The following is a 19,647-nucleotide window of genomic DNA, read 5'->3' on the forward strand; positions in this document are numbered from 1 at the left end:
CCCATAACCCTTAGCAGGGGATTTATGGTAATTGAGTTGAGTTTCCAAACTGGCCCTTCCTTCCTTCCTTCCCATATCTGCCAGCTCGAGAAGGCTTGTTTTGTTGCACCTGGGAAGTAAAGTATCTATTTGCGAGAGAGAGAGAATGAGAGAGAGAGACAGAGAGAGAGAGACAGAGAGAGAAGGGGAAGGGGTGTTGGCAGTTAGGGTGTGAGCTAGAGAAATGAGGCCTGTCTGCAAAAGGCCATGGGATGGGAGTGCGTGGTTGCAGGTTGTTTGGCTTTGTAAGGCCTACTGCCCGCTTCACTCGAAACTGGGTCTAGGGTTGTCGGTTTGTAGGCTGTAAAAGCCCAGAAAAGCTCTTGTTCTCCAACCAGCAGAGTGGCACAGTGGAAGCGTGCTGGGCCCATAACCCAGAGGTCGATGGATCGAAACCATTCTCTGCTAAGTTTTTTCAAATTATGTTTTTGTGTCATGGCATTAGGGCACAAAGAGCTGTAAGTGCCTGGATGCAATGTCATTCCTTGAACTTGCTGCCTCGTTCCACTCTTGCGCTAAATAGGAGAGGGTCCCAGCCCAGCCAACAAAATGTACTGTTCAATCAAACCAAACTTAAAACCAAGCTCCTTTTTTAGGGGTCCCGGGGAAATGTTGGGCTGACCGGCAAGACCTCATGATGCGAACTGCTTCTGCGTCAAACGCAAGCTTTTTTCATTCCCAGCCAATGACTTATTCTTATTTCTAAGGGGCGCTGCATCAGATAGTCCAGACAGGCAGGCGTTGGTGGTATAGTGGTGAGCATAGCTGCCTTCCAAGCAGTTGACCCGGGTTCGATTCCCGGCCAACGCAGATCAAATCTTTAAATTGTTCAAAATGCATTTTTTGGAAATCAGACTCATGCTGAAAGCAAAGCTGACACACTTTTCGTGAAAATCAAAACCCCATCCAGGAAAGGTTCTTGCATCCTAGTTTCTGCAACTGTCTATCGGTGAGGGGATTGAAGCGAGCAGGGCTCCTGGCCCCTCCCCGACAAAGCCCTGACGAAGGCCTGACAAAGGCCTATTCGCCTTGCCCTGACGGGCAAAGGTCCTAGCAGGCCACCGAGCACAGCACCTCAGCCTATTAGAGTGAGGTTTCAGGATCTCTCTCATCCTGTAAACCAACATACTGAGGAAGGTAAAACGTGTGGCTGCGCTCCTCACATGCTGAAGCAGCAGCAGCCCTTTCCCTGAAGCAAAGTTCCTTCATTCCTCCCTCCCATAACCCTTAGCAGGGGATTTATGGTAATTGAGTTGAGTTTCCAAACTGGCCCTTCCTTCCTTCCTTCCCATATCTGCCAGCTCGAGAAGGCTTGTTTTGTTGCACCTGGGAAGTAAAGTATCTATTTGCGAGAGAGAGAGACAGAGAGAGAGAGACAGAGAGAGAAGGGGAAGGGGTGTTGGCAGTTAGGGTGTGAGCTAGAGAAATGAGGCCTGTCTGCAAAAGGCCATGGGATGGGAGTGCGTGGTTGCAGGTTGTTTGGCTTTGTAAGGCCTACTGCCCGCTTCACTCGAAACTGGGTCTAGGGTTGTCGGTTTGTAGGCTGTAAAAGCCCAGAAAAGCTCTTGTTCTCCAACCAGCAGAGTGGGGCAGCGGAAGCGTGCTGGGCCCATAACCCAGAGGTCGATGGATCGAAACCATCCTCTGCTAACTTTTTTCAAATTATGTTTTTGTGTCATGGCATTAGGGCACAAAGAGCTGTAAGTGCCTGGATGCAATGTCATTCCTTGAACTTGCTGCCTCGTTCCACTCTTGCGCTAAATAGGAGAGGGGCCCAGCCCAGCCAACAAAATGTACTGTTCAATCAAACCAAACTTAAAACCAAGCTCCTTTTTTAGGGGTCCCGGGGAAATGTTGGGCTGACCGGCAAGACCTCATGATGCGAACTGCTTCTGCGTCAAACGCAAGCTTTTTTCCTTCCCAGCCAATGACTTATTCTTATTTCTAAGGGGCGCTGCATCAGATAGTCCAGACAGGCAGGCGTTGGTGGTATAGTGGTGAGCATAGCTGCCTTCCAAGCAGTTGACCCGGGATCGATTCATGGCCAACGCAGATCAAATCTTTAAATTGTTCAAAATGCATTTTTTGGAAATCAGACTCATGCTGAAAGCAAAGCTGACACACTTTTCGTGAAAATCAAAACCCCATCCAGGAAAGGTTCTTGCATCCTAGTTTCTGCAACTGTCTATCGGTGAGGGGATTGAAGCGAGCAGGGCTCCTGGCCCCTCCCCGACAAAGCCCTGACGAAGGCCTGACAAAGGCCTATTCGCCTTGCCCTGACGGGCAAAGGTCCCAGCAGGCCACCGAGCACAGCACCTCAGCCTATTAGAGTGAGGTTTCAGGATCTCTATCATCCTGTAAACCAACATACTGAGGAAGGTGAAACGTGTGGCTGCGCTCCTCACATGCTGAAGCAGCAGCAGCCCTTTCCCTGAAGCAAAGTTCCTTCATTCCTCCCTCCCATAACCCTTAGCAGGGGATTTATGGTAATTGAGTTGAGTTTCCAAACTGGCCCTTCCTTCCTTCCTTCCCATATCTGCCAGCTCGAGAAGGCTTGTTTTGTTGCACCTGGGAAGTAAAGTATCTATTTGCGAGAGAGAGAGAGAATGAGAGAGAGAGACAGAGAGAGAGAGACAGAGAGAGAAGGGGAAGGGGTGTTGGCAGTTAGGGTGTGAGCTAGAGAAATGAGGCCTGTCTGCAAAAGGCCATGGGATGGGAGTGCGTGGTTGCAGGATGTTTGGCTTTGTAAGGCCTACTGCCCGCTTCACTCGAAACTGGGTCTAGGGTTGTCGGTTTGTAGGCTGTAAAAGCCCAGAAAAGCTCTTGTTCTCCAACCAGCAGAGTTGCGCAGCGGAAGCGTGCTGGGCACATAACCCAGAGGTCGATGGATCGAAACCATCCTCTGCTAAGTTTTTTTCAAATTATGTTTTTGTGTCATGGCATAAGGGCACAAAGAGCTGTAAGTGCCTGGATGCAATGTCATTCCTTGAACTTGCTGCCTCGTTCCACTCTTGCGCTAAATAGGAGAGGGTCCCAGCCCAGCCAACAAAATGTACTGTTCAATCAAACCAAACTTAAAACCAAGCTCCTTTTTTAAGGGGTCCCGGGGAAATGTTGGGCTGACCGGCAAGACCTCATGATGCGAACTGCTTCTGCGTCAAACGCAAGCTTTTTTCATTCCCAGCCAATGACTTATTCTTATTTCTAAGGGGCGCTCCATCACATAGCCCAGACAGGCAGGCGTTGGTGGTATAGTGGTGAGCATAGCTGCCTTCCAAGCAGTTGTCGCGGGTTCGATTCCCCGCCAACGCAGATCAAATCTTTAAATTGTTCAAAATGTATTTTTGGGAAATCAGACTCATGCTGAAAGCAAAGCTGACACACTTTTCGCGAAAATCAAAACCCCATCCAGGAAAGGTTCTTGCATCCTAGTTTCTGCAACTGTCTATCGGTGAGGGGATTGAAGCGAGCAGGGCTCCTGGCCCCTCCCCGACAAAGCCCTGACGAAGGCCTGACAAAGGCCTATTCGCCTTGCCCTGACGGGCAAAGGTCCCAGCAGGCCACCGAGCACAGCACCTCAGCCTATTAGAGTGAGGTTTCAGGATCTCTCTCATCCTGTAAACCAACATACTGAGGAAGGTGAAACGTGTGGCTGCGCTCCTCACATGCTGAAGCAGCAGCAGCCCTTTCCCTGAAGCAAAGTTCCTTCATTCCTCCCTCCCATAACCCTTAGCAGGGGATTTATGGTAATTGAGTTGAGTTTCCAAACTGGCCCTTCCTTCCTTCCTTCCCATATCTGCCAGCTCGAGAAGGCTTGTTTTGTTGCACCTGGGAAGTAAAGTATCTATTTGCGAGAGAGAGAGAATGAGAGAGAGAGACAGAGAGAGAGAGACAGAGAGAGAAGGGGAAGGGGTGTTGGCAGTTAGGGTGTGAGCTAGAGAAATGAGGCCTGTCTGCAAAAGGCCATGGGATGGGAGTGCGTGGTTGCAGTTTGTTTGGCTTTGTAAGGCCTACTGCCGCTTCACTCGAAACTGGGTCTAGGGTTGTCGGTTTGTAGGCTGTAAAAGCCCAGAAAAGCTCTTGTTCTCCAACCAGCAGAGTGGCGCAGCGGAAGCGTGCTGGGCCCATAACCCAGAGATCGATGGATTGAAACCATCCTCTGCTAAGTTTTTTCAAATTATGTTTTTGTGTCATGGCATTAGGGCACAAAGAGCTGTAAGTGCCTGGATGCAATGTCATTCCTTGAACTTGCTGCCTCGTTCCACTCTTGCGCTAAATAGGAGAGGGTCCCAGCCCAGCCAACAAAATGTACTGTTCAATCAAACCAAACTTAAAACCAAGCTCTTTTTTTAAGGGGTCCCGGGGAAATGTTGGGCTGACCGGCAAGACCTCATGATGCGAACTGCTTCTGCGTCAAATGCAAGCTTTTTTCATTCCCAGCCAATGACTTATTCTTATTTCTAAGGGGCGCTCCATCACATAGCCCAGACAGGCAGGAGTTGGTGGTATAGTGGTGAGCATAGCTGCCTTCCAAGCAGTTAACACAGATCAAATCTTTAAATTGTTCAAAATGCATTTTTGGGAAATCAGACTCATGCTGAAAGCAAAGCTGACACACTTTTCGCGAAAATCAAAACCCCATCCAGGAAAGGTTCTTGCATCCTAGTTTCCGCAACTGTCTATCGGTGAGGGGATTGAAGCGAGCAGGGCTCCTGGCCCCTCCCCGACAAAGCCCTGACGAAGGCCTATTCGCCTTGCCCTGACGGGCAAAGGTCCCAGCAGGCCACCGAGCACATCACTTCAGCCTATTAGAGTGAGGTTTCAGGATCTCTCTCATCCTGTAAACCAACATACTGAGGAAGGTGAAACGTGTGGCTGCGCTCCTCACATGCTGAAGCAGCAGCAGCCCTTTCCCTGAAGCAAAGTTCCTTCATTCCTCCCTCCCATAACCCTTAGCAGGGGATTTATGGTAATTGAGTTGAGTTTCCAAACTGGCCCTTCCTTCCTTCCTTCCTTCCCATATCTGCCAGCTCGAGAAGGCTTGTTTTGTTGCACCTGGGAAGTAAAGTATCTATTTGCGAGAGAGAGAGAATGAGAGAGAGAGACAGAGAGAGAGAGACAGAGAGAGAAGGGGAAGGGGTGTTGGCAGTTAGGGTGTGAGCTAGAGAAATGAGGCCTGTCTGCAAAAGGCCATGGGATGGGAGTGCGTGGTTGCAGGTTGTTTGGCTTTGTAAGGCCTACTGCCCGCTTCACTCGAAACTGGGTCTAGGGTTGTCGTTTTGTAGGCTGTAAAAGCCCCGAAAAGCTCTCGTTCTCCAGCCAGCAGAGTGGCGCACGCTTCAGGTCGATGGATCGAAACCATCCTCTGCTAAGTTTTTTCAAATTATGTTTTTGTGTCATGGCATTAGGGCACAAAGAGCTGTAAGTGCCTGGATGCAATGTCATTCCTTGAACTTGCTGCCTCGTTCCACTCTTGCGCTAAATAGGAGAGGGTCCCAGCCCAGCCAACAAAATGTACTGTTCAATCAAACCAAACTTAAAACCAAGCTCCTTTTTTAAGGGGTCCCGGGGAAATGTTGGGCTGACCGGCAAGACCTCATGATGCAAACTGCTTCTGCGTCAAACGCAAGCTTTTTCATTCCCAGCCAATGACTTATTCTTATTTCTAAGGGGCGCTCCATCACATAGCCCAGACAGGCAGGCGTTGGTGGTATAGTGGTGAGCATAGCTGCCTTCCAAGCAGTGACCCGGGTTTTATTCCCGGCCAACGCAGATCAAATCTTTAAATTGTTCAAAATGCATTTTTTGGAAATCAGACTCATGCTGAAAGCAAAGCTGACACACTTTTCGCGAAAATCAAAACCCCATCCAGGAAAGGTTCTTGCATCCTAGTTTCTGCAACTGTCTATCGGTGAGGGGATTGAAGCGAGCAGGGCTCCTGGCCCCTCCCCGACAAAGCCCTGACGAAGGCCTGACAAAGGCCTATTCGCCTTGCCCTGACGGGCAAAGGTCCCAGCAGGCCACCGAGCACAGCACCTCAGCCTATTAGAGTGAGGTTTCAGGATCTCTCTCATCCTGTAAACCAACATACTGAGGAAGGTGAAACGTGTGGCTGCGCTCCTCACATGCTGAAGCAGCAGCAGCCCTTTCCCTGAAGCAAAGTTCCTTCATTCCTCCCTCCCATAACCCTTAGCAGGGGATTTATGGTAATTGAGTTGAGTTTCCAAACTGGCCCTTCCTTCCTTCCTTCCCATATCTGCCAGCTCGAGAAGGCTTGTTTTGTTGCACCTGGGAAGTAAAGTATCTATTTGCGAGAGAGAGAGAATGAGAGAGAGAGACAGAGAGAGAGAGAGACAGAGAGAGAAGGGGAAGGGGTGTTGGCAGTTAGGGTGTGAGCTAGAAAAATGAGGCCTGTCTGCAAAAGGCCATGGGATGGGAGTGCGTGGTTGCAGGTTGTTTGGCTTTGTAAGGCCTACTGCCCGCTTCACTCGAAACTGGGTCTAGGGTTGTCGGTTTGTAGGCTGTAAAAGCCCAGAAAAGCTCTTGTTCTCCAACCAGCAGAGTGGCGCAGCGGAAGCGTGCTGGGCCCATAACCCAGAGGTCGATGGATCGAAACCATCCTCTGCTAAGTTTTTTCAAATTGTGTTTTTGTGTCATGGCATTAGGGCACAAAGAGCTGTAAGTGCCTGGATGCAATGTCATTCCTTGAACTTGCTGCCTCGTTCCACTCTTGCGCTAAATAGGAGAGGGTCCCAGCCCAGCCAACAAAATGTACTGTTCAATCAAACCAAACTTAAAACCAAGCTCCTTTTTTAAGGGGTCCCGGGGAAATGTTGGGCTGACCGGCAAGACCTCATGATGCGAACTGCTTCTGCGTCAAACGCAAGCTTTTTTCATTCCCAGCCAATGACTTATTCTTATTTCTAAGGGGCGCTCCATCACATAGCCCAGACAGGCAGGCGTTGGTGGTATAGTGGTGAGCATAGCTGCCTTCCAAGCAATTGACCCGGGCTCGATTCGCAGATCAAATCTTTAAATTGTTCGAAATGCATTTTTTGGAAATCAGACTCATGCTGAAAGCAAAGCTGACACACTTTTCGCGAAAATCAAAACCCCATCCAGGAAAGGTTCTTGCATCCTAGTTTCTGCAACTGTCTATCGGTGAGGGGATTGAAGCGAGCAGGGCTCCTGGCCCCTCCCCGACAAAGCCCTGACGAAGGCCTGACAAAGGCCTATTCGCCTTGCCCTGACGGGCAAAGGTCTCAGCAGGCCACCGAGCACAGCACCTCAGCCTATTAGAGTGAGGTTTCAGGATCTCTCTCATCCTGTAAACCAACATACTGAGGAAGGTGAAACGTGTGGCTGCGCTCCTCACATGCTGAAGCAGCAGCAGCCCTTTCCCTGAAGCAAAGTTCCTTCATTCCTCCCTCCCATAACCCTTAGCAGGGGATTTATGGTAATTGAGTTGAGTTTCCAAACTGGCCCTTCCTTCCTTCCTTCCCATATCTGCCAGCTCGAGAAGGCTTGTTTTGTTGCACCTGGGAAGTAAAGTATCTATTTGCGAGAGAGAGAGAATGAGAGAGAGAGACAGAGAGAGAGAGACAGAGAGAGAAGGGGAAGGGGTGTTGGCAGTTAGGGTGTGAGCTAGAGAAATGAGGCCTGTCTGCAAAAGGCCATGGGATGGGAGTGCGTGGTTGCAGGTTGTTTGGCTTTGTAAGGCCTACTGCCCGCTTCACTCGAAACTGGGTCTAGGGTTGTCGGTTTGTAGGCTGTAAAAGCCCCGAAAAGCTCTCGTTCTCCAGCCAGCAGAGTGGCGCAGCGGAAGCGTGCTGGGCCCATAACCCAGAGGTCGATGGATCGAAACCATCCTCTGCTAAGTTTTTTCAAATTATGTTTTTGTGTCATGGCATTAGGGCACAAAGAGCTGTAAGTGCCTGGATGCAATGTCATTCCTTGAACTTGCTGCCTCGTTCCACTCTTGCGCTAAATAGGAGAGGGTCCCAGCCCAGCCAACAAAATGTACTGTTCAATCAAACCAAATTTAAAACCAAGCTCTTTTTTTAAGGGGTCCCGGGGAAATGTTGGGCTGACCGGCAAGACCTCATGATGCGAACTGCTTCTGCGTCAAACGCAAGCTTTTTTCATTCCCAGCCAATGACTTATTCTTATTTCTAAGGGGCGCTCCATCAGATAGTCCAAACAGGCAGGCGTTGGTGGTATAGTGGTGAGCATAGCTGCCTTCCAAGCAGTTGACCCGGGTTCGATTCCCGGCCAACGCAGATCAAATCTTTAAATTGTTCAAAATGCATTTTTTGGAAATCAGACTCATGCTGAAAGCAAAGCTGACACACTTTTCGTGAAAATCAAAACCCCATCCAGGAAAGGTTCTTGCATCCTAGTTTCTGCAACTGTCTATCGGTGAGGGGATTGAAGCGAGCAGGGCTCCTGGCCCCTCCCCAACAAAGCCCTGACGAAGGCCTGACAAAGGCCTATTCGCCTTGCCCTGACGGGCAAAGGTCCCAGCAGGCCACCGAGCACAGCACCTCAGCCTATTAGAGTGAGGTTTCAGGATCTCTATCATCCTGTAAACCAACATACTGAGGAAGGTGAAACGTGTGGCTGCGCTCCTCACATGCTGAAGCAGCAGCAGCCCTTTCCCTGAAGCAAAGTTCCTTCATTCCTCCCTCCCATAACCCTTAGCAGGGGATTTATGGTAATTGAGTTGAGTTTCCAAACTGGCCCTACCTTCCTTCCTTCCCATATCTGCCAGCTCGAGAAGGCTTGTTTTGTTGCACCTGGGAAGTAAAGTATCTATTTGCGAGAGAGAGAGAATGAGAGAGAGAGACAGAGAGAGAGAGACAGAGAGAGAAGGGGAAGGGGTGTTGGCAGTTAGGGTGTGAGCTAGAGAAATGAGGCCTGTCTGCAAAAGGCCATGGGATGGGAGTGCGTGGTTGCAGGTTGTTTGGCTTTGTAAGGCCTACTGCCCGCTTCACTCGAAACTGGGTCTAGGGTTGTCGGTTTGTAGGCTGTAAAAGCCCAGAAAAGCTCTTGTTCTCCAACCAGCAGAGTGGCACAGTGGAAGCGTGCTGGGCCCATAACCCAGAGGTCGATGGATCGAAACCATTCTCTGCTAAGTTTTTTCAAATTATGTTTTTGTGTCATGGCATTAGGGCACAAAGAGCTGTAAGTGCCTGGATGCAATGTCATTCCTTGAACTTGCTGCCTCGTTCCACTCTTGCGCTAAATAGGAGAGGGTCCCAGCCCAGCCAACAAAATGTACTGTTCAATCAAACCAAACTTAAAACCAAGCTCCTTTTTTAGGGGTCCCGGGGAAATGTTGGGCTGACCGGCAAGACCTCATGATGCGAACTGCTTCTGCGTCAAACGCAAGCTTTTTTCATTCCCAGCCAATGACTTATTCTTATTTCTAAGGGGCGCTGCATCAGATAGTCCAGACAGGCAGGCGTTGGTGGTATAGTGGTGAGCATAGCTGCCTTCCAAGCAGTTGACCTGGGTTCGATTCCCGGCCAACGCAGATCAAATCTTTAAATTGTTCAAAATGCATTTTTTGGAAATCAGACTCATGCTGAAAGCAAAGCTGACACACTTTTCGTGAAAATCAAAACCCCATCCAGGAAAGGTTCTTGCATCCTAGTTTCTGCAACTGTCTATCGGTGAGGGGATTGAAGCGAGCAGGGCTCCTGGCCCCTCCCCGACAAAGCCCTGACGAAGGCCTGACAAAGGCCTATTCGCCTTGCCCTGACGGGCAAAGGTCCTAGCAGGCCACCGAGCACAGCACCTCAGCCTATTAGAGTGAGGTTTCAGGATCTCTCTCATCCTGTAAACCAACATACTGAGGAAGGTGAAACGTGTGGCTGCGCTCCTCACATGCTGAAGCAGCAGCAGCCCTTTCCCTGAAGCAAAGTTCCTTCATTCCTCCCTCCCATAACCCTTAGCAGGGGATTTATGGTAATTGAGTTGAGTTTCCAAACTGGCCCTTCCTTCCTTCCTTCCCATATCTGCCAGCTCGAGAAGGCTTGTTTTGTTGCACCTGGGAAGTAAAGTATCTATTTGCGAGAGAGAGAGACAGAGAGAGAGAGACAGAGAGAGAAGGGGAAGGGGTGTTGGCAGTTAGGGTGTGAGCTAGAGAAATGAGGCCTGTCTGCAAAAGGCCATGGGATGGGAGTGCGTGGTTGCAGGTTGTTTGGCTTTGTAAGGCCTACTGCCCGCTTCACTCGAAACTGGGTCTAGGGTTGTCGGTTTGTAGGCTGTAAAAGCCCAGAAAAGCTCTTGTTCTCCAACCAGCAGAGTGGGGCAGCGGAAGCGTGCTGGGCCCATAACCCAGAGGTCGATGGATGGAAACCATCCTCTGCTAACTTTTTTCAAATTATGTTTTTGTGTCATGGCATTAGGGCACAAAGAGCTGTAAGTGCCTGGATGCAATGTCATTCCTTGAACTTGCTGCCTCGTTCCACTCTTGCGCTAAATAAGAGAGGGGCCCAGCCCAGCCAACAAAATGTACTGTTCAATCAAACCAAACTTAAAACCAAGCTCCTTTTTTAGGGGTCCCGGGGAAATGTTGGGCTGACCGGCAAGACCTCATGATGCGAACTGCTTCTGCGTCAAACGCAAGCTTTTTTCATTCCCAGCCAATGACTTATTCTTATTTCTAAGGGGCGCTGCATCAGATAGTCCAGACAGGCAGGCGTTGGTGGTATAGTGGTGAGCATAGCTGCCTTCCAAGCAGTTGACCCGGGTTCGATTCCCGGCCAACGCAGATCAAATCTTTAAATTGTTCAAAATGCATTTTTTGGAAATCAGACTCATGCTGAAAGCAAAGCTGACACACTTTTCGTGAAAATCAAAACCCCATCCAGGAAAGGTTCTTGCATCCTAGTTTCTGCAACTGTCTATCGGTGAGGGGATTGAAGCGAGCAGGGCTCCTGGCCCCTCCCCGACAAAGCCCTGACGAAGGCCTGACAAAGGCCTATTCGCCTTGCCCTGACGGGCAAAGGTCCCAGCAGGCCACCGAGCACAGCACCTCAGCCTATTAGAGTGAGGTTTCAGGATCTCTCTCATCCTGTAAACCAACATACTGAGGAAGGTGAAACGTGTGGCTGCGCTCCTCACATGCTGAAGCAGCAGCAGCCCTTTCCCTGAAGCAAAGTTCCTTCATTCCTCCCTCCCATAACCCTTAGCAGGGGATTTATGGTAATTGAGTTGAGTTTCCAAACTGGCCCTTCCTTCCTTCCTTCCCATATCTGCCAGCTCGAGAAGGCTTGTTTTGTTGCACCTGGGAAGTAAAGTATCTATTTGCGAGAGAGAGAGAGAATGAGAGAGAGAGACAGAGAGAGAGAGACAGAGAGAGAAGGGGAAGGGGTGTTGGCAGTTAGGGTGTGAGCTAGAGAAATGAGGCCTGTCTGCAAAAGGCCATGGGATGGGAGTGCGTGGTTGCAGGTTGTTTGGCTTTGTAAGGCCTACTGCCCGCTTCACTCGAAACTGGGTCTAGGGTTGTCGGTTTGTAGGCTGTAAAAGCCCAGAAAAGCTCTTGTTCTCCAACCAGCAGAGTTGCGCAGCGGAAGCGTGCTGGGCACATAACCCAGAGGTCGATGGATCGAAACCATCCTCTGCTAAGTTTTTTTCAAATTATGTTTTTGTGTCATGGCATAAGGGCACAAAGAGCTGTAAGTGCCTGGATGCAATGTCATTCCTTGAACTTGCTGCCTCGTTCCACTCTTGCGCTAAATAGGAGAGGGTCCCAGCCCAGCCAACAAAATGTACTGTTCAATCAAACCAAACTTAAAACCAAGCTCCTTTTTTAAGGGGTCCCGGGGAAATGTTGGGCTGACCGGCAAGACCTCATGATGCGAACTGCTTCTGCGTCAAACGCAAGCTTTTTTCATTCCCAGCCAATGACTTATTCTTATTTCTAAGGGGCGCTCCATCACATAGCCCAGACAGGCAGGCGTTGGTGGTATAGTGGTGAGCATAGCTGCCTTCCAAGCAGTTGTCGCGGGTTCGATTCCCCGCCAACGCAGATCAAATCTTTAAATTGTTCAAAATGTATTTTTGGGAAATCAGACTCATGCTGAAAGCAAAGCTGACACACTTTTCGCGAAAATCAAAACCCCATCCAGGAAAGGTTCTTGCATCCTAGTTTCTGCAACTGTCTATCGGTGAGGGGATTGAAGCGAGCAGGGCTCCTGGCCCCTCCCTGACAAAGGCCTGACGAAGGCCTGACAAAGGCCTATTCGCCTTGCCCTGACGGGCAAAGGTCCCAGCAGGCCACCGAGCACAGCACCTCAGCCTATTAGAGTGAGGTTTCAGGATCTCTCTCATCCTGTAAACCAACATACTGAGGAAGGTGAAACGTGTGGCTGCGCTCCTCACATGCTGAAGCAGCAGCAGCCCTTTCCCTGAAGCAAAGTTCCTTCATTCCTCCCTCCCATAACCCTTAGCAGGGGATTTATGGTAATTGAGTTGAGTTTCCAAACTGGCCCTTCCTTCCTTCCTTCCCATATCTGCCAGCTCGAGAAGGCTTGTTTTGTTGCACCTGGGAAGTAAAGTATCTATTTGCGAGAGAGAGAGAATGAGAGAGAGAGACAGAGAGAGAGAGACAGAGAGAGAAGGGGAAGGGGTGTTGGCAGTTAGGGTGTGAGCTAGAGAAATGAGGCCTGTCTGCAAAAGGCCATGGGATGGGAGTGCGTGGTTGCAGTTTGTTTGGCTTTGTAAGGCCTACTGCCGCTTCACTCGAAACTGGGTCTAGGGTTGTCGGTTTGTAGGCTGTAAAAGCCCAGAAAAGCTCTTGTTCTCCAACCAGCAGAGTGGCGCAGCGGAAGCGTGCTGGGCCCATAACCCAGAGATCGATGGATTGAAACCATCCTCTGCTAAGTTTTTTCAAATTATGTTTTTGTGTCATGGCATTAGGGCACAAAGAGCTGTAAGTGCCTGGATGCAATGTCATTCCTTGAACTTGCTGCCTCGTTCCACTCTTGCGCTAAATAGGAGAGGGTCCCAGCCCAGCCAACAAAATGTACTGTTCAATCAAACCAAACTTAAAACCAAGCTCTTTTTTTAAGGGGTCCCGGGGAAATGTTGGGCTGACCGGCAAGACCTCATGATGCGAACTGCTTCTGCGTCAAATGCAAGCTTTTTTCATTCCCAGCCAATGACTTATTCTTATTTCTAAGGGGCGCTCCATCACATAGCCCAGACAGGCAGGAGTTGGTGGTATAGTGGTGAGCATAGCTGCCTTCCAAGCAGTTAACACAGATCAAATCTTTAAATTGTTCAAAATGCATTTTTGGGAAATCAGACTCATGCTGAAAGCAAAGCTGACACACTTTTCGCGAAAATCAAAACCCCATCCAGGAAAGGTTCTTGCATCCTAGTTTCCGCAACTGTCTATCGGTGAGGGGATTGAAGCGAGCAGGGCTCCTGGCCCCTCCCCGACAAAGCCCTGACGAAGGCCTATTCGCCTTGCCCTGACGGGCAAAGGTCCCAGCAGGCCACCGAGCACATCACTTCAGCCTATTAGAGTGAGGTTTCAGGATCTCTCTCATCCTGTAAACCAACATACTGAGGAAGGTGAAACGTGTGGCTGCGCTCCTCACATGCTGAAGCAGCAGCAGCCCTTTCCCTGAAGCAAAGTTCCTTCATTCCTCCCTCCCATAACCCTTAGCAGGGGATTTATGGTAATTGAGTTGAGTTTCCAAACTGGCCCTTCCTTCCTTCCTTCCTTCCCATATCTGCCAGCTCGAGAAGGCTTGTTTTGTTGCACCTGGGAAGTAAAGTATCTATTTGCGAGAGAGAGAGAATGAGAGAGAGAGACAGAGAGAGAGAGACAGAGAGAGAAGGGGAAGGGGTGTTGGCAGTTAGGGTGTGAGCTAGAGAAATGAGGCCTGTCTGCAAAAGGCCATGGGATGGGAGTGCGTGGTTGCAGGTTGTTTGGCTTTGTAAGGCCTACTGCCCGCTTCACTCGAAACTGGGTCTAGGGTTGTCGTTTTGTAGGCTGTAAAAGCCCCGAAAAGCTCTCGTTCTCCAGCCAGCAGAGTGGCGCACGCTTCAGGTCGATGGATCGAAACCATCCTCTGCTAAGTTTTTTCAAATTATGTTTTTGTGTCATGGCATTAGGGCACAAAGAGCTGTAAGTGCCTGGATGCAATGTCATTCCTTGAACTTGCTGCCTCGTTCCACTCTTGCGCTAAATAGGAGAGGGTCCCAGCCCAGCCAACAAAATGTACTGTTCAATCAAACCAAACTTAAAACCAAGCTCCTTTTTTAAGGGGTCCCGGGGAAATGTTGGGCTGACCGGCAAGACCTCATGATGCAAACTGCTTCTGCGTCAAACGCAAGCTTTTTCATTCCCAGCCAATGACTTATTCTTATTTCTAAGGGGCGCTCCATCACATAGCCCAGACAGGCAGGCGTTGGTGGTATAGTGGTGAGCATAGCTGCCTTCCAAGCAGTGACCCGGGTTTTATTCCCGGCCAACGCAGATCAAATCTTTAAATTGTTCAAAATGCATTTTTTGGAAATCAGACTCATGCTGAAAGCAAAGCTGACACACTTTTCGCGAAAATCAAAACCCCATCCAGGAAAGGTTCTTGCATCCTAGTTTCTGCAACTGTCTATCGGTGAGGGGATTGAAGCGAGCAGGGCTCCTGGCCCATCCCCGACAAAGCCCTGACGAAGGCCTGACAAAGGCCTATTCGCCTTGCCCTGACGGGCAAAGGTCCCAGCAGGCCACCGAGCACAGCACCTCAGCCTATTAGAGTGAGGTTTCAGGATCTCTCTCATCCTGTAAACCAACATACTGAGGAAGGTGAAACGTGTGGCTGCGCTCCTCACATGCTGAAGCAGCAGCAGCCCTTTCCCTGAAGCAAAGTTCCTTCATTCCTCCCTCCCATAACCCTTAGCAGGGGATTTATGGTAATTGAGTTGAGTTTCCAAACTGGCCCTTCCTTCCTTCCTTCCCATATCTGCCAGCTCGAGAAGGCTTGTTTTGTTGCACCTGGGAAGTAAAGTATCTATTTGCGAGAGAGAGAGAATGAGAGAGAGAGACAGAGAGAGAGAGAGACAGAGAGAGAAGGGGAAGGGGTGTTGGCAGTTAGGGTGTGAGCTAGAAAAATGAGGCCTGTCTGCAAAAGGCCATGGGATGGGAGTGCGTGGTTGCAGGTTGTTTGGCTTTGTAAGGCCTACTGCCCGCTTCACTCGAAACTGGGTCTAGGGTTGTCGGTTTGTAGGCTGTAAAAGCCCAGAAAAGCTCTTGTTCTCCAACCAGCAGAGTGGCGCAGCGGAAGCGTGCTGGGCCCATAACCCAGAGGTCGATGGATCGAAACCATCCTCTGCTAAGTTTTTTCAAATTGTGTTTTTGTGTCATGGCATTAGGGCACAAAGAGCTGTAAGTGCCTGGATGCAATGTCATTCCTTGAACTTGCTGCCTCGTTCCACTCTTGCGCTAAATAGGAGAGGGTCCCAGCCCAGCCAACAAAATGTACTGTTCAATCAAACCAAACTTAAAACCAAGCTCCTTTTTTAAGGGGTCCCGGGGAAATGTTGGGCTGACCGGCAAGACCTCATGATGCGAACTGCTTCTGCGTCAAACGCAAGCTTTTTTCATTCCCAGCCAATGACTTATTCTTATTTCTAAGGGGCGCTCCATCACATAGCCCAGACAGGCAGGCGTTGGTGGTATAGTGGTGAGCATAGCTGCCTTCCAAGCAATTGACCCGGGCTCGATTCGCAGATCAAATCTTTAAATTGTTCGAAATGCATTTTTTGGAAATCAGACTCATGCTGAAAGCAAAGCTGACACACTTTTCGCGAAAATCAAAACCCCATCCAGGAAAGGTTCTTGCATCCTAGTTTCTGCAACTGTCTATCGGTGAGGGGATTGAAGCGAGCAGGGCTCCTGGCCCCTCCCCGACAAAGCCCTGACGAAGGCCTGACAAAGGCCTATTCGCCTTGCCCTGACGGGCAAAGGTCCCAGCAGGCCACCGAGCACAGCACCTCAGCCTATTAGAGTGAGGTTTCAGGATCTCTCTCATCCTGTAAACCAACATACTGAGGAAGGTGAAACGTGTGGCTGCGCTCCTCACATGCTGAAGCAGCAGCAGCCCTTTCCCTGAAGCAAAGTTCCTTCATTCCTCCCTCCCATAACCCTTAGCAGGGGATTTATGGTAATTGAGTTGAGTTTCCAAACTGGCCCTTCCTTCCTTCCTTCCCATATCTGCCAGCTCGAGAAGGCTTGTTTTGTTGCACCTGGGAAGTAAAGTATCTATTTGCGAGAGAGAGAGAATGAGAGAGAGAGACAGAGAGAGAGAGACAGAGAGAGAAGGGGAAGGGGTGTTGGCAGTTAGGGTGTGAGCTAGAGAAATGAGGCCTGTCTGCAAAAGGCCATGGGATGGGAGTGCGTGGTTGCAGGTTGTTTGGCTTTGTAAGGCCTACTGCCCGCTTCACTCGAAACTGGGTCTAGGGTTGTCGGTTTGTAGGCTGTAAAAGCCCCGAAAAGCTCTCGTTCTCCAGCCAGCAGAGTGGCGCAGCGGAAGCGTGCTGGGCCCATAACCCAGAGGTCGATGGATCGAAACCATCCTCTGCTAAGTTTTTTCAAATTATGTTTTTGTGTCATGGCATTAGGGCACAAAGAGCTGTAAGTGCCTGGATGCAATGTCATTCCTTGAACTTGCTGCCTCGTTCCACTCTTGCGCTAAATAGGAGAGGGTCCCAGCCCAGCCAACAAAATGTACTGTTCAATCAAACCAAATTTAAAACCAAGCTCTTTTTTTAAGGGGTCCCGGGGAAATGTTGGGCTGACCGGCAAGACCTCATGATGCGAACTGCTTCTGCGTCAAACGCAAGCTTTTTTCATTCCCAGCCAATGACTTATTCTTATTTCTAAGGGGCGCTCCATCAGATAGTCCAAACAGGCAGGCGTTGGTGGTATAGTGGTGAGCATAGCTGCCTTCCAAGCAGTTGACCCGGGTTCGATTCCGGGCCAACGCAGATCAAATCTTTAAATTGTTCAAAATGCATTTTTTGGAAATCAGACTCATGCTGAAAGCAAAGCTGACACACTTTTCGTGAAAATCAAAACCCCATCCAGGAAAGGTTCTTGCATCCTAGTTTCTGCAACTGTCTATCGGTGAGGGGATTGAAGCGAGCAGGGCTCCTGGCCCCTCCCCGACAAAGCCCTGACGAAGGCCTGACAAAGGCCTATTCGCCTTGCCCTGACGGGCAAAGGTCCTAGCAGGCCACCGAGCACAGCACCTCAGCCTATTAGAGTGAGGTTTCAGGATCTCTCTCATCCTGTAAACCAACATACTGAGGAAGGTGAAACGTGTGGCTGCGCTCCTCACATGCTGAAGCAGCAGCAGCCCTTTCCCTGAAGCAAAGTTCCTTCATTCCTCCCTCCCATAACCCTTAGCAGGGGATTTATGGTAATTGAGTTGAGTTTCCAAACTGGCCCTTCCTTCCTTCCTTCCCATATCTGCCAGCTCGAGAAGGCTTGTTTTGTTGCACCTGGGAAGTAAAGTATCTATTTGCGAGAGAGAGAGACAGAGAGAGAGAGACAGAGAGAGAAGGGGAAGGGGTGTTGGCAGTTAGGGTGTGAGCTAGAGAAATGAGGCCTGTCTGCAAAAGGCCATGGGATGGGAGTGCGTGGTTGCAGGTTGTTTGGCTTTGTAAGGCCTACTGCCCGCTTCACTCGAAACTGGGTCTAGGGTTGTCGGTTTGTAGGCTGTAAAAGCCCAGAAAAGCTCTTGTTCTCCAACCAGCAGAGTGGGGCAGCGGAAGCGTGCTGGGCCCATAACCCAGAGGTCGATGGATCGAAACCATCCTCTGCTAACTTTTTTCAAATTATGTTTTTGTGTCATGGCATTAGGGCACAAAGAGCTGTAAGTGCCTGGATGCAATGTCATTCCTTGAACTTGCTGCCTCGTTCCACTCTTGCGCTAAATAGGAGAGGGGCCCAGCCCAGCCAACAAAATGTACTGTTCAATCAAACCAAACTTAAAACCAAGCTCCTTTTTTAGGGGTCCCGGGGAAATGTTGGGCTGACCGGCAAGACCTCATGATGCGAACTGCTTCTGCGTCAAACGCAAGCTTTTTTCATTCCCAGCCAATGACTTATTCTTATTTCTAAGGGGCGCTGCATCAGATAGTCCAGACAGGCAGGCGTTGGTGGTATAGTGGTGAGCATAGCTGCCTTCCAAGCAGTTGACCCGGGTTCGATTCCCGGCCAACGCAGATCAAATCTTTAAATTGTTCAAAATGCATTTTTTGGAAATCAGACTCATGCTGAAAGCAAAGCTGACACACTTTTCGTGAAAATCAAAACCCCATCCAGGAAAAGTTCTTGCATCCTAGTTTCTGCAACTGTCTATCGGTGAGGGGATTGAAGCGAGCAGGGCTCCTGGCCCCTCCCCGACAAAGCCCTGACGAAGGCCTGACAAAGGCCTATTCGCCTTGCCCTGACGGGCAAAGGTCCCAGCAGGCCACCGAGCACAGCACCTCAGCCTATTAGAGTGAGGTTTCAGGATCTCTATCATCCTGTAAACCAACATACTGAGGAAGGTGAAACGTGTGGCTGCGCTCCTCACATGCTGAAGCAGCAGCAGCCCTTTCCCTGAAGCAAAGTTCCTTCATTCCTCCCTCCCATAACCCTTAGCAGGGGATTTATGGTAATTGAGTTGAGTTTCCAAACTGGCCCTTCCTTCCTTCCTTCCCATATCTGCCAGCTCGAGAAGGCTTGTTTTGTTGCACCTGGGAAGTAAAGTATCTATTTGCGAGAGAGAGAGAGAATGAGAGAGAGAGACAGAGAGAGAGAGACAGAGAGAGAAGGGGAAGGGGTGTTGGCAGTTAGGGTGTGAGCTAGAGAAATGAGGCCTGTCTGCAAAAGGCCATGGGATGGGAGTGCGTGGTTGCAGGTTGTTTGGCTTTGTAAGGCCTACTGCCCGCTTCACTCGAAACTGGGTCTAGGGTTGTCGGTTTGTAGGCTGTAAAAGCCCAGAAAAGCTCTTGTTCTCCAACCAGCAGAGTTGCGCAGCGGAAGCGTGCTGGGCACATAACCCAGAGGTCGATGGATCGAAACCATCCTCTGCTAAGTTTTTTTCAAATTATGTTTTTGTGTCATGGCATAAGGGCACAAAGAGCTGTAAGTGCCTGGATGCAATGTCATTCCTTGAACTTGCTGCCTCGTTCCACTCTTGCGCTAAATAGGAGAGGGTCCCAGCCCAGCCAACAAAATGTACTGTTCAATCAAACCAAACTTAAAACCAAGCTCCTTTTTTAAGGGGTCCCGGGGAAATGTTGGGCTGACCGGCAAGACCTCATGATGCGAACTGCTTCTGCGTCAAACGCAAGCTTTTTTCATTCCCAGCCAATGACTTATTCTTATTTCTAAGGGGCGCTCCATCACATAGCCCAGACAGGCAGGCGTTGGTGGTATAGTGGTGAGCATAGCTGCCTTCCAAGCAGTTGTCGCTGGTTCGATTCCCCGCCAACGCAGATCAAATCTTTAAATTGTTCAAAATGTATTTTTGGGAAATCAGACTCATGCTGAAAGCAAAGCTGACACACTTTTCGCGAAAATCAAAACCCCATCCAGGA

General features: G+C 49.8%; 8 non-coding genes across 8 annotated transcripts; all 8 read left to right on the forward strand.

Moving 5' to 3' along the window:
- The first annotated feature begins 777 nt into the window (after positions 1-777).
- On the forward strand, positions 778-849 carry TRNAG-UCC (transfer RNA glycine (anticodon UCC)). The gene has a single exon. It is a non-coding gene; the product is annotated as a tRNA-Gly (tRNA).
- Positions 850-6,595: 5,746 nt separating this feature from the next.
- TRNAM-CAU (transfer RNA methionine (anticodon CAU)) lies at positions 6,596-6,667 on the forward strand. Its single transcript has one exon. It is a non-coding gene; the product is annotated as a tRNA-Met (tRNA).
- Positions 6,668-7,843: 1,176 nt separating this feature from the next.
- Positions 7,844-7,915, forward strand: TRNAM-CAU (transfer RNA methionine (anticodon CAU)). Its single transcript has one exon. It is a non-coding gene; the product is annotated as a tRNA-Met (tRNA).
- Positions 7,916-8,246: 331 nt separating this feature from the next.
- On the forward strand, positions 8,247-8,318 carry TRNAG-UCC (transfer RNA glycine (anticodon UCC)). The gene has a single exon. It is a non-coding gene; the product is annotated as a tRNA-Gly (tRNA).
- Positions 8,319-10,744: 2,426 nt separating this feature from the next.
- Positions 10,745-10,816, forward strand: TRNAG-UCC (transfer RNA glycine (anticodon UCC)). Its single transcript has one exon. It is a non-coding gene; the product is annotated as a tRNA-Gly (tRNA).
- A 4,504-nt stretch (positions 10,817-15,320) lies between these two features.
- TRNAM-CAU (transfer RNA methionine (anticodon CAU)) lies at positions 15,321-15,392 on the forward strand. The gene has a single exon. It is a non-coding gene; the product is annotated as a tRNA-Met (tRNA).
- Positions 15,393-16,568: 1,176 nt separating this feature from the next.
- Positions 16,569-16,640, forward strand: TRNAM-CAU (transfer RNA methionine (anticodon CAU)). The gene has a single exon. It is a non-coding gene; the product is annotated as a tRNA-Met (tRNA).
- Positions 16,641-18,213: 1,573 nt separating this feature from the next.
- On the forward strand, positions 18,214-18,285 carry TRNAG-UCC (transfer RNA glycine (anticodon UCC)). Its single transcript has one exon. It is a non-coding gene; the product is annotated as a tRNA-Gly (tRNA).
- Positions 18,286-19,647: the final 1,362 nt, after the last annotated feature.

This window comes from Ambystoma mexicanum, chromosome 6q, assembly GCF_040938575.1.
Source record: "Ambystoma mexicanum isolate Mex_15411 chromosome 6q, UKY_AmexF1_1, whole genome shotgun sequence".
NCBI classification, from domain to species: Eukaryota; Metazoa; Chordata; class Amphibia; order Caudata; family Ambystomatidae; genus Ambystoma; species Ambystoma mexicanum.